Genomic DNA, 14,199 nt, shown 5'->3' with positions numbered 1-14,199 from the left:
ATAGATGAAGTAAAAAGCATATCAAGGTGATTCTGTAAAAGGAGCATTACCAAGCCCTGAGGGGCAAGAGTGGAGGGCCATTGCATCTGGCCAATCCCATCTTCCCCTGCTGGTCGTTCCCCCGAGCCGGCGTCCCGCTGAAACCTAGTCCAATTTTTTCCATAGGATTACTGCTTCAGCATCCACAGGGCTTGTTTCCTTGACAGATGTAGACATTTCATTGACAGATACAGTAGATACCACTTTTAGTTTTTTCATGTACAGTATGGTATGATTAATTTAGCAGAATTCAGTCTTCTTGGCATGTAGAAAATCAATTAGTATTTAATTAAATTACTGAAGTCTTAAATGGAAATCAACATTAATTACTGTAAAAAGAAAAAATAGTAATATTCAAATAAATGTCTAATTCCTAGAATGAAAAGTGATTTAAGAATGTTGCTGGATTAAACTTGTTTAAATCTCTGACAAGCTTATAGAATACTGACTCTGACATCATGATTGTGAAGTACTACCTAAAGCCCACTAGATCTATAAAGATTTCAGTCAGCTTGTACAAACTGGAGTCATGAATGCACAAATCGGAACGCCGCATCCAAGTCATAGGTGTGTTTGCCTCAAGAAAGAAGGAAAATGTGATCTTTGTAGTAAACTGACTCTTGAACCGTGCCTGTCTAAATCTAAAGCATTTATGTAATGGTTTAACAAATTCAAAAACGTGGGGGTAAAGAGAACAAAATGTTAACATTGCTTCTTTGTCTTTAAATTAATGACTGAAAGGGTGCTGTGATCAAGGTCACCAAAATAGTGGAAATCGAGCAATCGTGCTGTATTTAAATGCAGTCAGGCAAAAGCTACGGGTTTCTGTCATACTAAATGGGTAACTAAAATAGCACAAGCTTGAAAATCATTTTCTTTGAATGACTGGGGAGGTCATGAAAAGTTAATTGCGTAAATATTTTCTCACAATAAAAGCACTGGAAGAAAGAAGATAATGATCAGGTTTAGAAAAGGACAAAAGCACTTTGGTAAAACAAGTGATTAGCATTTGGAATGAGATAATGAGCCATGTCTCTTTGATAATAAGTTTTCTTTCCTCACATAAGAATTATCTGATGTATAAGCTGCAGTAAATGGGCTTGTCCTGTCTCTGGGATTTTTGTTTTAATTAGGTTTCCATCCAAGAGTGGTGTTTAGGCGTAGATTAAGAGTTTGACAGCTGCTAGACACATTCCTTTTTACTATGGAATCAATGATATTGACAAATGAAAAGGCAAGTGATAGCAATTTTAATTTCATTCCTTTTATTTTATTTCCATTTTTTTAAGTATTATAAAACTACCTCAGTTGAGATTTTTTATGTGAGTGACACTCATAAAGGCACGTCATGGTGGTCAAGTATTTAGTATTGGGTATAAATCCTGGGCTGGGTACTAAGGGCTATGCGGAGGCTGCATGTAGTCTCTCTGTTTGTGCTTTACTCACCTTTTTGTCTTCAATGTTAAGACTTTAAGAAATTAGCACTTGATTATATTTTCTTTTTATTATTAAATTATACTGTTAATTTGTATTTGATTAATTAATTTCTTAAGCAAGTAATTTTCCATAAATATATTGTGAAAAGAATAGAAAGCACAGTTATTAAGTGTGTTAGGATCTAAAACAGAAAAAAATAATGAGTGCTTGTGCTTTGGCTACAGTAGTGTGCCTCCATTACTCACTTGCTGTAACTGACGACATTGTTGACATTTCTTCTGGGATATATTGTCTGGAAACTGACAGGGGCGGAGCCAGCAGAAGGTCAGAGGCGGGCTCAGAGGCCTGTCCCAGCCACAGAGGGAAAGTATTAGCATGTTATGTCTGTAAGCAGACAAGGGTTTGAGAAAGAACTAGGAGATACACAAAAGTCAAAAATGAGTCAAAGTAATGAGATTAACGAGTGTGAGCATCAAGACCACAATAAAGAGACAAAAATTATAGTCCAAAAACAATACAAAGGAAATTGAAAACTAAATAACTGATTGAAAGATCAAGTTGGAAAAGGTTTTATGGTTTTGTGACTAGGAAAAAAAATAAAAACAAAACAAGTGTCAGATGACAGGGATTGACACAGGAAAACTAAAAAATAAATCAGAAAAAGAAAAGCAATCCTAAGAAAGCACAGATGGCAATATATGGCTATGATCACCCAGGAGAAAACTAATGCTCAGAAATGACATGGAATGGAGAAAATATTGTCCAGGAGCTTAAAGAACAAAACAGAATCATGGGAAGGTATCTAGTTTAAGTCAAAAATAAAAATAAAAATTGAGAGCTAATTGACAGCTCATACGCCAACCCAAAGTCAGTTTCTGAAGACGTGTAGCAGAATCCTAATGCTAATTGGACTATTTTGTTCTACTTCTAGTATTTCTTTTCAGTCCAATACTTGGATGGCTGAAGTTCTTTAATAGGCAGAAAGAGATGCCCTACTGTGTCATGTGACTTCCATGACATGTGATTGGAAAAACCTAAAAACACAAAACGGCAACAACAGAATAACCAAAAGATGACCACTCTTGTCAGGTGTCTGATCTCTGAGGGTCTATACATCCTTTAACTAACATTACAGTTACACTGAAAAGCATTTCCTGGCTTTGCTTATTTTTAAACAATTTTGTGCTGTGATTTTCATATTTTTACTTCTATCTGATTTTTTGCAGTCTGATTCTGTTCCCATTTTTTTCATGTTTGTTGCTATGTCATGGTGCTACAGAATGAGTAGGACTTTGAATGGAGTAGGCTGCTGTCGTGTTAAGGTGGAAAAAAAAACACAAAATGAGAAAAAGGAGCAAGAGAATAAATGCAGTCGGAGGGAAACCAAAGTCAAAATGGAGAGAGAAAAGTTACATATTAAACAAGAAAACATTATAGAAGGTCAAAACCAAACCAAAAAAGAACATAATATGTAGATTCCTCACATAAAGAGGTGGAAAACCAGGAATAACTGCCAGAACAGAAATAAATTAAATATGAACATCAATATAATATGCCCACAGAGATCCGTTTGCAAAAATGTTGAACTTCATCCAGTGAAGTACTTTGTGCAAAATAAGGATACACTATCAACTGTAATGAATTGTCAGTGCTTCTGCTGTAGATGGGCCATTTAAATCAAGAAGTTAAGAAGTTATATATTATAACTCAGTTATAGTAAAAGGAGGGTACATTCAGTTTTCAAAGTTCCCCACAAATTGACCGATTCAATGGAAAAGCTTTTCCGTGGCCTATTTATTATTGGCTAAAATGGTGGAGAGGCTTGAAAGGGTATGGTGGACGGCAGGCACCTTTAACTACACCCTGTTTGCCTGCTGGTGAAGACACAATGTGCACGAGGTGATAAATCGGACACACCAGGGACGCAGTATTGGATTAGATGAATTAGAATTAGCATGGTGGGGGCTGATTTTCTAGCTGGAGTCATTCAACAAAAACACTCATTTTTGGGGATTTCCAGAGATTTTATATCCTCACAATGTTTCTGTCTTATGAAATGCTTGTTGGAAGGCATGTTACCGTCACTCTACATACAGCGATTGTGTTAAAGCACTCGGGAGATGATGTCACTTTTTTTGTCTTTGTGTGTGGGTAAGTCTGATACAACTGGCTTGAGAAATAACATTCAGGCAGAAGAGTTTATTCTGTAACAGCACTGAACGTAGTCTCTTGTGGGACATGCTCATGTTAGAGAAGTAAATAAAATTTCCATCATAAGAACTATTCAAATCAAAATTAATCAAAGTTAATGACATACTAAAAAGATGTAAGTTTTTGGAAAAGTCAACAGAACTTATTTGCAATTTAATAACAGGGGTACATCTGTTATTCACCATAATCCAAAACAAATACTGCCAACATCCAAAACCTTATTTAAAAAGGATGATTTAATAATGCAAAAACACAATGGAGGGAATGAGCAAAGGGAGAACAGAAAAGAATCCAATAAACAGAAACCAAACTCTGTCTTCTCCAGGGCCTGATGGCTTGTGCTTGGTTTTGTCTTTCCCAAATTACGCAAATCTTAAACACACTTCCAAAAATGCCCACTAGGAGGGGACCCTGTTTAATAATGAAGGCAAACGCAGGATCTTAGTAAAGAAATAATCAAAAAGTTTATTTTTGGAAAAAAGTACTCTGTCACACTTTCAAACTCCAAAGAACACAAAGGTATAAATTAGTTGCCAGCAAGGTGAACCAACATGAACAAAGTCCCAAACAAAAAAAACAGAATCCAAAAAAAGGTAAAAAAAATCTACAAAATCACAATAAGCACACAAGAACTAAAAAAAAAACCCACAACTCACCACTTCCTAGGGCATCCGAAATGAACCATCAGGAATTGTGCATTTATAGGGCCGGAGGGCAGGTCTTGATGGTGATTGGCAGGTGGCCCTACCCCTTGGGGGACCACCCGCAAAATTCATGGAGTACGGCACAGGCTTAAAAAAGAAAGCAATCAATAAACAAATGTAACATTAACACACCTCAATGACTCCAAGATAAATATAAATGTCAGAAAACCAGACTTTAAACCCCAGCCAGATAAAGAGCACTGGCTGAGATATATAACATTGTCTTGTTGCCCGTCAATGAGAATCCGGGTGTAGCAAGCACCAAAGCTCTCCAGGTTTACGTCACAAATTCTTTCCTATTTGGTCCACATTCTAGTACCACCTTGTTATGATTTTGCAAGGTTTTTATTTTATGTCATGATTAATTACATATTTTTCTGATCTTTTTCTAAATTTCTGATCCAAAAGCATTGGCTAGGTCCAGGAATAAAACATGTAGTGCTCTTCCTTCCCTTCTTGCAGATTAGTTTTGATGCCATGCCATGCTTGTGTGTTGTATGCATCCCGAGAAGCCTGGTATGCCAGCTTTCTTTACCACTGTGTCGATCAATTTGTTCCGTTTCAGATACATTGTTATCCTTTAAGCAGCAATGCTAAAGAATACCTCACCTTCAACATTCAAGAGATTGATTTGTTGGAATTGGCCAATGTTCAAGGCCTCCTTTACCTTGAAGATTACTACTGCCCAGCTCTTTGCAAGTGTTTTGGGATAGTTTACTTCTTCCATGCCACCTTCATTAACCTCCACAGGACCCGTAGGACACTTGGTGCATTTTTGCATAGTCTGTAAGGAACTCCACTTGGTCCTGGAGCTGAAGCTGCTCTTGTCTTCCTCATCACGTTTTCTACCCCAGTCCACTTTGGGGGCTATTGACCAACTGGTGTTCTGGTTGAGGCATGGGCAGAGGTGGGTAGAGTAGCCAAAAATTGTACTCAAGTAAGAGTAGTGTTACTTCAAAATAATATTACTCAAGTAGACGTAAAAAGTAGTCATCTAAAAAATGCTCAAGTAACAGTAAAAAAGTATTTGGTGAAAAGACTACTCAAATACTGAGTAACTTTTTGATCATAATAAATGATTTATTTTTTAGAAATGTTGTAATAAGACAGACAAAAATATAAAATAATGTGCAAATTCCGCTATTTCCAAATAATAAAATAAAAAATTAGTAAAAATAAATAACATCTTTACAAAATAAAGATGCACAAATAACACAAAGTTCCAAATCTCAGTTTTTCACAACAAAGCTTTTGAAGCCAATACCTACAGTATGTAACATGTATGTTTGAACAGTGCAAACTACTTACAGTGACAAGATATACTGTACACTAACAGTATAATACTATATATTCACTTGCCATCCAAATAGCACAGCTGATTGAAAATAACATTAGAACAAGGCAGCTTGTGCACGCCCAAGAAGTCTCACTTTACCTTGACTGTCTGTGTCTGTGCATGTTTGGTTAAAATGTGCTTGTTCTTCACTCAGTGAAGTGCTGGTTAAGCTTCAGCAGGAGTTGGCTCTCATTTTTCATGTATTCTTTTTTTCCCTGTCCCACTGTCTGTGAGGAGTTTGTGCTGCTATGCCGCCACAGTTTGTGTGTGGTCATGTGACTGCATGGCTACGTCTGATTTGTGAAACGGAGTCATGTGATTATTGTTCCTGCATCTAATTGGTGAAACAGTCATGCAGTGGATCCACTGGCGGCTTCTCTCTGGCAAAAATATAGCGTACATAATGGAAAAAAAGTAACGATTCGAGTGTTGCCCAATATAGCGGAGTAAGAGTAGTGTTTCTTCTTCACAAATGTACTCAAGTAAAAGTAAAAAGTATATGGTGCAGTAAAACTACTCTTAGAAGTACAATTTTTTAAAAAAAGTTACTCAAGTAAATGTAACGGAGTAAATGTAACTCGTTACTACTCACCTCTGGGCAATGGGTGGCATATTTGGAGGTATCCCATTCTGCTCAAATCTTCGGGTGTCTTGTGTGCGTTGTTTTCAGATGGCCCACCAGCTCCCTCTTTGGTTACTTAAGTGACCTACTCTTTTCTCTTGCAAAAAGGTCATTCACGAATCTGAAGGGATCCTACTAGAAGGATGCTCTTGCACTCTCCTTCTTCTTGCGTCGAGTTGTGAGGTTTTCTGCCCTCCGCAGTTTTCCTAGGCATTCTTTCAGTTCTGCCTGCAGGAGGTTGATGCCCTTTTTCATTTCCACCAAAGATTTCTTCTATCATTTCCTCAATTCTCTTCTCTCTTTGAAGAAGCACTCAATTACTTGTTGCCTTCTAGACTTAGGAGGGATTATTTTTATTCTTCTTTTCTGGCTCTTTTGTTCTAAACCTTTCTGTTCCATGAGAATATATCATATTGCCCATTTGTCCCCATTTCTTCTCCACTGTTCCTTGGATATTGCTCAGGATCTTGCACAGATCTGCATCAAATGATATTCATTCTTCTTTGCTGACGGATTCTGGACACATCACTTGTGATTTGTGGCCTTGGATGTTTTTCTCCAAAGCCAGCTATGTTTGGCTGAGTTCCGAGTGCTCAAATGTTGTGCTCACACTACTCTGCTTGGCCACTGGGATATTGATGCTTGGTAAACTGTGGGTTATATCCTGCTGCTGAGCTTCACTCGAATGTCACAACCTTTCTCTGAAGATGCAGGCTTCTCCTCCAAGTACTTCATCTGCCCCGATGTATTTTTAGGCCTCTAATGGATGTTACCTTTGACCAGCCGCAGTTACATATTCAGAGCTCATGTCCTGCAGATAATGGTATAAATGCCGTACCAGTTATGTGTTTTGTTGTTGTGTTCATGCCAAGTTTGGTTACTGCGTTGTCAGTTAATGAGTCTTCTTCAACCCCAACTCCTGCAAGCTGAAACTGTGTTTTCCTATTTGTATTTTATGTATCCATACGGTGTGACTACTATGCACTTACATACTAACGAAGCCTGCCATCATGGATAGCTAGTCCATGACAGCCTCGCCGAGTTCTTTTCCTTCCTGCCAGCTGTCACTGGGTTTCCCCAGATTATCAGTCAAACCCATATATAATTTTAATCAATTTGTAATCAATGCATGATATAATTTTACATTTTAATGCAAGTATATACTTACATAAAATTATAACAACACATTATTAAACATAAAGAGTTGAATGTAACTAAAGGGTTAACTAAAAATGTTGTTTTAAGCCTAAGCATGTGAGGCTTTTGCCTTATCTTAGAGGAGCCAGAATGACACCTTTTATTGGCTAACTAAAAAGATTCCAACATGCAAGCTTTCGAGGCAACTCAGGCCCCTTCTTATTACATCTTGCCTGAAGAAGGGGCCTGAGTTGCCTCGAAAGCTTGCATGTTGGAATCTTTTTAGTTAGCCAATAAAAGGTGTCATTTTGCTTGGCTTTTCTCTACATTCATAATGGCTAACACGGTACAACACCCTAGTATTAGAGGAGCCACCAAGATAGTTGCTAAGGTTCAAATGAAGTAGATGAGTAACAAACACCCCTCCTATGAAGCAGTGCTAAAATCAATGGAAGATTCCGCAGCTCACTGCTATTTACAAGGCAATGTTCAGATTAATGGGAGAATCAAAAGGAGTCAGAAAATACTGGTGACACTTGTTGATTGGATGAAATTCTGCATATTATGCATATTAGGAGTCATATGATGTGATGAATTAGATGAGGTAATGTAACAGAAAAATGTAAAAGCAGATAAATTGTTTTATTGATTGCTCACTCCGTGGACATTTGAACATACCTGTGTACAAATAAAGAATTGTTCTGCATTTTCATCTGGTCTCCAAGAATGACTTATTTTAAAATATAGGAAAGTTTTTTCCACAACACTCATTGGACTTGAATTACTAAGAATTACTATAGAGGCACCTAATAAAGTTAAGCCTCGTTTATACTTGATGCTCTGTGCTTGGTGTGAAGGCAGCGCTGTGAAAATGACATTGAACTTAGAGACACTCCCCAACAGACAGTATTTGCACCCCATGCTGCGCATAGAAATTTTTGGGTATGCAAAATGATGAATTTCAAGGAGAGGTTTTTTGTGTGGGTGCCAGAATGATGAACAAAGGGCTGAATATGATGCAACAGGTCACCAAAATGCAAATAAGACGTACAAAAACATTTGAAATGCATCTGCTCATCATGCCCGTAGGTCCCGCACTCATGTTGATATTATACTTGCCCTTCCTTCAGCGCTTTTGGTCAATGGGTCTCACACTCCACCTTCTCCTTTTCTTCCTGTTAAACTCAACAATTGTAGGCACAACTCTTCTTCCCTCAGCAGAGTCTCAAATCCACTGCTGTGACATTATTAGGTTTGTGACACTAACCGATCACTGTCACTTATTGACAAGGAGAATATCAACGCGCCAATCGAACAGGCAGCAACAATTATAAATGTGTTTTATTTGCTCACTGCATGCGCTTTGCAGTACTATCTGCGTGCAGGCTTCACATGGGAGGTATAAACCAGGCTTTATAGGGCACACAGCTGACACCATTCTGAAGTATGCAGTCACCAAAGGTCAGCCTACTTAGCCCAACTCATATTGTCCTCTGCCCTTTTTTGCCCCTTTATCCCTGACATGTTCCCAAACATCAGTGGAGCTTTTTTCAGAATTTCCTCAATATAGTACATTTCTCTAGTGTGCTTTTCACAAAATGACTTCACTGATTAAAGACCACTTAATATCACACAAGATTTCCATTGCTGGACTCGGCCTTTGCATTACAAGAGGCTGATGTTTAATTTGTTCTGAGTCCCATCGTTTCATGCTTGGTTCAGTGTCCTTTACAGCTTGATTAGTAGTACTATCGGGGAGGCTTTACAGATTAAAGTAGGTCAATTACTAAAACTGTTATTGAAGAGGCATTCCTTATCACATTTCTCTGAGAAATTAATTACAGCTGTCTTACTGCAACACATTCTTCTTTGGCTTGTACATTTAAAAATATCAGTCAGTCACAGGATTTCGGTATGTCATTATCAGAGTTGATTTGATTTGTTCTCCAAGTTTGACAATATCAGTTAAAACAAAAGATGCAGCAAGGAAAGGAATCTTCTACTGTCACACTGCATTGCAGACTGAGTGCCCACCTGATTTTAGTAGGCAGCTGGATTTTACTGTTTGCAAAGCATAGAGAATTTATTGTCCATCCATCCATCCATTTTCCAACCCGCTGAATCCGAACACAGGGTCACGGGGGTCCTGCTGGAGCCAATCCCAGCCAACACAGGGCACATGGCAGGAACCAATCCTGGGCAGGGTCCCGGCAGTGTCAGATCGGGGGGAGCGTGAACGTGACTGAGAGAATAAAAATGAATTAAAAAAAAAAAGAAAGGTAACTTTTACAAGTACCATAAATTTAAAACGGCTGTTTCAGACTCAAATCAAATATGTTTTTATTTTATAATAGTAACAATAAGAGCAGCTCACTACTCGAAACGGTCACACTTGGAATCGAGCAGGCAGCCTCTTGATTGCAAATCAGCAGTTCTTACTACTGCACCACCCAAGCGGTTGTGTCAGTGTCGTACCCTAATCCAATTTCTTTTTCTACAGTTATATTCTTGAATAAAAGCGCACTTGTTTTTTTATATTTGTACCTTTTCCAAAAGTGTTTCTTTGATATTTGGACTTCAGTCTTCACACATTATACACTTCATGTCTACATTTTGTCAGTTATTACTAAAATATGAAAAACGTTTCTGTTTTAGTTATGTGTTCAACAATTCCTGTCATCCTACATTTACACAGATCATTGTAGACACGGAACACATGAAATGCATGTACAGTAATCCCTCGCTATATCGCGCTTTGACTTTCGCGGCTTCACTCTATCGCAGATTTTATATGTAAGCATATTTAAATATATATCACAGATTTTTCGCTGGTTCGTGGGTTTCAGTGGACAATGGGTCTTTTAATTTCTGGTACATGCTTCCTCAGTTGGTTTGCCCAGTTGATTTCATACAAGGGATGCTATTGGCAGATGGCTGAGAAGCTACCCAATCAAAGCACGTATTATGTATTAAATAAAACTCCTCAAATATATTGTGAGCAGGGGGGCTGTTCGCACCCCTAGAGGATACGGACGCTCCTCAAAAAACGCTGAAAGACTACCTTCACATTGCTCCCTTCATTGTGACTGCTTTGTCACGCGATATGCTTCCCGCATGGTGCTTCGCATACTTAAAAGCCCAAACAGCACGTATTGATTTTTTATTGTTTGCTTTTCTCTCTCTCTCTCTGACATTCTCTGCTCCTGACTGAGGGGGTGTGAGCTGGGGGGCTGTTCGCACCCCTAGAGGATACGGACGCTGTCTAAAAAATGCTGAAAGACTACCTTCACACATTGCTCCCTTCCTTGCTGGGCTTACTTGCTGTTGCTTTGTCAAGCGATATGCTTCCCGCACGGTGCTTCACATACTTAAAAGCTCGAATAGCACCTATCAGTTTTTGATTGTTTGCTTTTCTCTCTCTCTCTGACATTCTCTGCTCCTGACACGCACTCCTTTAAAGAGGAAGATATGTTTGCATTCTTTTAATTGTGAGACGGAACTGTCATCTCTGTCATGGAGCATGTTTGAACTTTTGAAAAACAGACAGATGTTTGTTTGCAGTGTTTGAATAACGTTCCTGCCTCTCTACAACCTCCTGTGTTTCTGAGCAAATCTGTGACCAAAACATGACAATATAAAAATAACCATATAAACATGGTTTTTACTTCGCGGATTTTCACCTATCGCGGGGGGCTCTGGAACGTAACCCCCGCGATAGGGGAGGGATGACTGTATTCCAAATAATGATATACTGTATTATTTACCCTATACAACTCCAGGCAACCCACACACAGATAAGGAGCCTTGGTTTGAGCTGGGAGACCTTTTTACCCGTGCAGGCTGCTTGCTGCTTGTGCTGATCGACACATTTACAAAACAAAAGACACTGATGGTGGGCGGCACGGTGGCGCAGTGGGTAGCGCTGCTGCCTCGCAGTTGGGAGATCTGGGGACCTGGGTTCGCTTCCCGGGTCCTCCCTGCGTGGAGTTTGCATGTTCTCCCCGTGTCTGCGTGGGTTTCCTCCGGGTGCTCCGGTTTCCTCCCACAGTCCAAAGACATGCAGGTTAGGTGGATTGGTGATTCTAAATTGGCCCTAGTGTGTGCATGGTGTGTGGGTGTGTTTGTGTGTGTCCTGTGGTGGGTTGGCACCCTGCCCGGGATTGATTCCTGCCTTGTGCCCTGTGTTGGCTGGGATTGGCTCCAGCAGACCACCGTGACCCTGTGTTCGGATTCAGCGGGTTGGAAAATGGATGGATGGAAGACACTGATGGTAGAGGTGTGAAGGAATTTAAGGTGGGCCGAGATTACAAGCTTTTTTGTAGGCTTCAGGGATTCTATTGTTAAGAAAAACAAGTTTAGAACATAAGTGGTTACTTAACAAAATGTACATTTATAATTTACATATTTACATATGCATGCATGAAGCCTACACAGTAATGTCTATATAAGATTTATTCACTGAAGCTAAGTATGTTCAAGCCCAGATCGCACTTGGATTGGAGACCATCTAGGAAAGCTTTGCTTGCTGCTAGAAGTGGTTCTGCAGAGGCCAAGAGGGGACGCTTACTTACCCTGTGGTCTGTGTGTGGAACCCAATGCCTAGTGCAGTGACAAGGACACTGTGCTGTAAAAATGACACCAACCTTCAGATGACCTTCTCTGTGTTCATAAAGGATCCCTGGGCACACTTCATAAAGAGTAGAGTGTATCCCAATGTCCAGGCTAAATTGTCCATTATGGTCTGGTCATTCTGGCCACCTAATCATCCTGTCTCTGTCATCCTCTCTCTTACCAGTCATCTCTTTCACCCCTTGACTGCCTAATAGCTAATGTGTGTTGAGCGTACTGGCGCAAAATGGCGGTAGGTGGATGCTACACATTGGTGCTGGTTGCAGTGGCTCCCCACTCACTATGTAAAGCGTTTTGTGCGGTGAAAAAAGTACTACATAAATGTAAAGAATTATTATTTTCATTTTTATTTTTTTACATTTTTAACATGTTTCAAATATGGTAGAGCCCCCTGCATGCATGGGTTCCAAGACCTACCACCGATATCTGAAGCCCAGGAAATTAGTGAACCCTATATATCATCATTTTTCATTTACAGACATACCTATGATAAAGTTAAATAATAACAAAATACATTGTAAATTATTATACCGATGCTCTCTTGTTCTCTCCCTTTCATGAATGGGATTCTGATGTTTTAGCTTAACCTTCAAGGGATGATGGAGCAATGAAAAATATCTCATATAGACACACACACACACACACACAGAGTTAAAACACATTTTTACATTTATATCTTAGCCTATTGTTGGTACTCACTGACTTGTCCATTTTGCGTTGTTTTCACTAATGGGAAGCACTTCTTGGCTTAGGTTTTGAAAAGCTGCCAGCATGACTACGTGTAGTATGGCGCTTTGGGGCCATTATTAAGGTATTTTCACAACAAATGTGGACAGCGACAAAGCTAGAGGCTAAAAGGCTGGTTTAGGCTGTACTTGATGATGCGTCAACGTGGCAAAAATGACGTAAGACTCATAGGCCGCCCCCCTAACCCAAAGATTGTTTATTTCTGAAAATTGCGGATAACTGAAACTGTAGATACTGAATTAATGGATATGGGAAATCTGCTGCATACAGTACCTTAATAAATTATTCAGACTGCTTCCATTTTTTTCATGTTATATTGTAGCCTTGTGATAAATCATTTAAATTCACTTTTTTCCAAAACAAGCAACATTCGATACCCCCAGAATGAAAGTGATTTCAGAACATTTGGCAAAGTTATTAAAAATAAGAAACCTGAAATATTACATTGATACAGATATTTAGAACATTTATTCGACATTAGTCTTGTCTTTGATGCGACAAAAACTGAACTCTTTGTGCAGAACTCCAAGCAGCACGTCTGACGAAGACCAGTCACTGCTCATCAGCTGCCTAATTCCATCCCTGTGCTGAAGCATGGTGGTTGTGACAGCATCGTGCTATGAGATTGCTCCACAGCAGCAGGGACAGGGAGGCTGGTTGGAGTTGAGGGAAGAGTGAATGCAGCCAAATTCACAAATGCCCTCGCAGAAAACCTTTCACCGTGATAATGACCCAAAGCACACAGCCAAGACAATGCTGGAGTGGCTTTGGGGCAAGTCTCTGACTATCCTTGAGTGGTCCAGCCAAAGCCCAGACTTAAACCCAATAGAACATCTTTGGAGACACCTGAAGATGGCAGTTTACGGACAATTCTCCTCCAATATAATGGAGCTTAAGAGGGTCTGCTAGGAAGAATGGGATAATATGCCCAAGTCCAGGTGTGCAAAGCTTATAGAATCTTACCTGAGAAGACCTGAAGGTGTAATCACTGTACAAAGTTCTGAGTTAAGGGGAACTGAATTCTTATATGAATGACAGATTTCAGTTTTTGATTTTTAATAAATTTGCAAGCCTCTCAGAAAATATGATTTCACTTTGTCATTATGGGTTAGTGAGTGTAGATTGATATGTAAAACCAGCAAATTTGTTCATTTAAAATTAAATCTAAAATAATGTGACTAGAAAATGAAAGGGCCTGAATACTTCCTGAACCACTACAAAATGTTATGAATCAAAATAGAAAATATGCATTACACAGAAATAAACAGAGAGAGGACAAGCAAATTCAGAGCATAGGACACGTCAGGCTCAGATCAGACTAGGACTCCATACAAGGT

The sequence above is a fragment of the Erpetoichthys calabaricus genome, chromosome 3, assembly GCF_900747795.2.
Source record: "Erpetoichthys calabaricus chromosome 3, fErpCal1.3, whole genome shotgun sequence".
Classification (NCBI taxonomy): domain Eukaryota; kingdom Metazoa; phylum Chordata; class Cladistia; order Polypteriformes; family Polypteridae; genus Erpetoichthys; species Erpetoichthys calabaricus.
The sequence above is the reverse complement of the archived record's forward strand: the minus strand, read 5'-3'. Positions refer to the sequence as shown.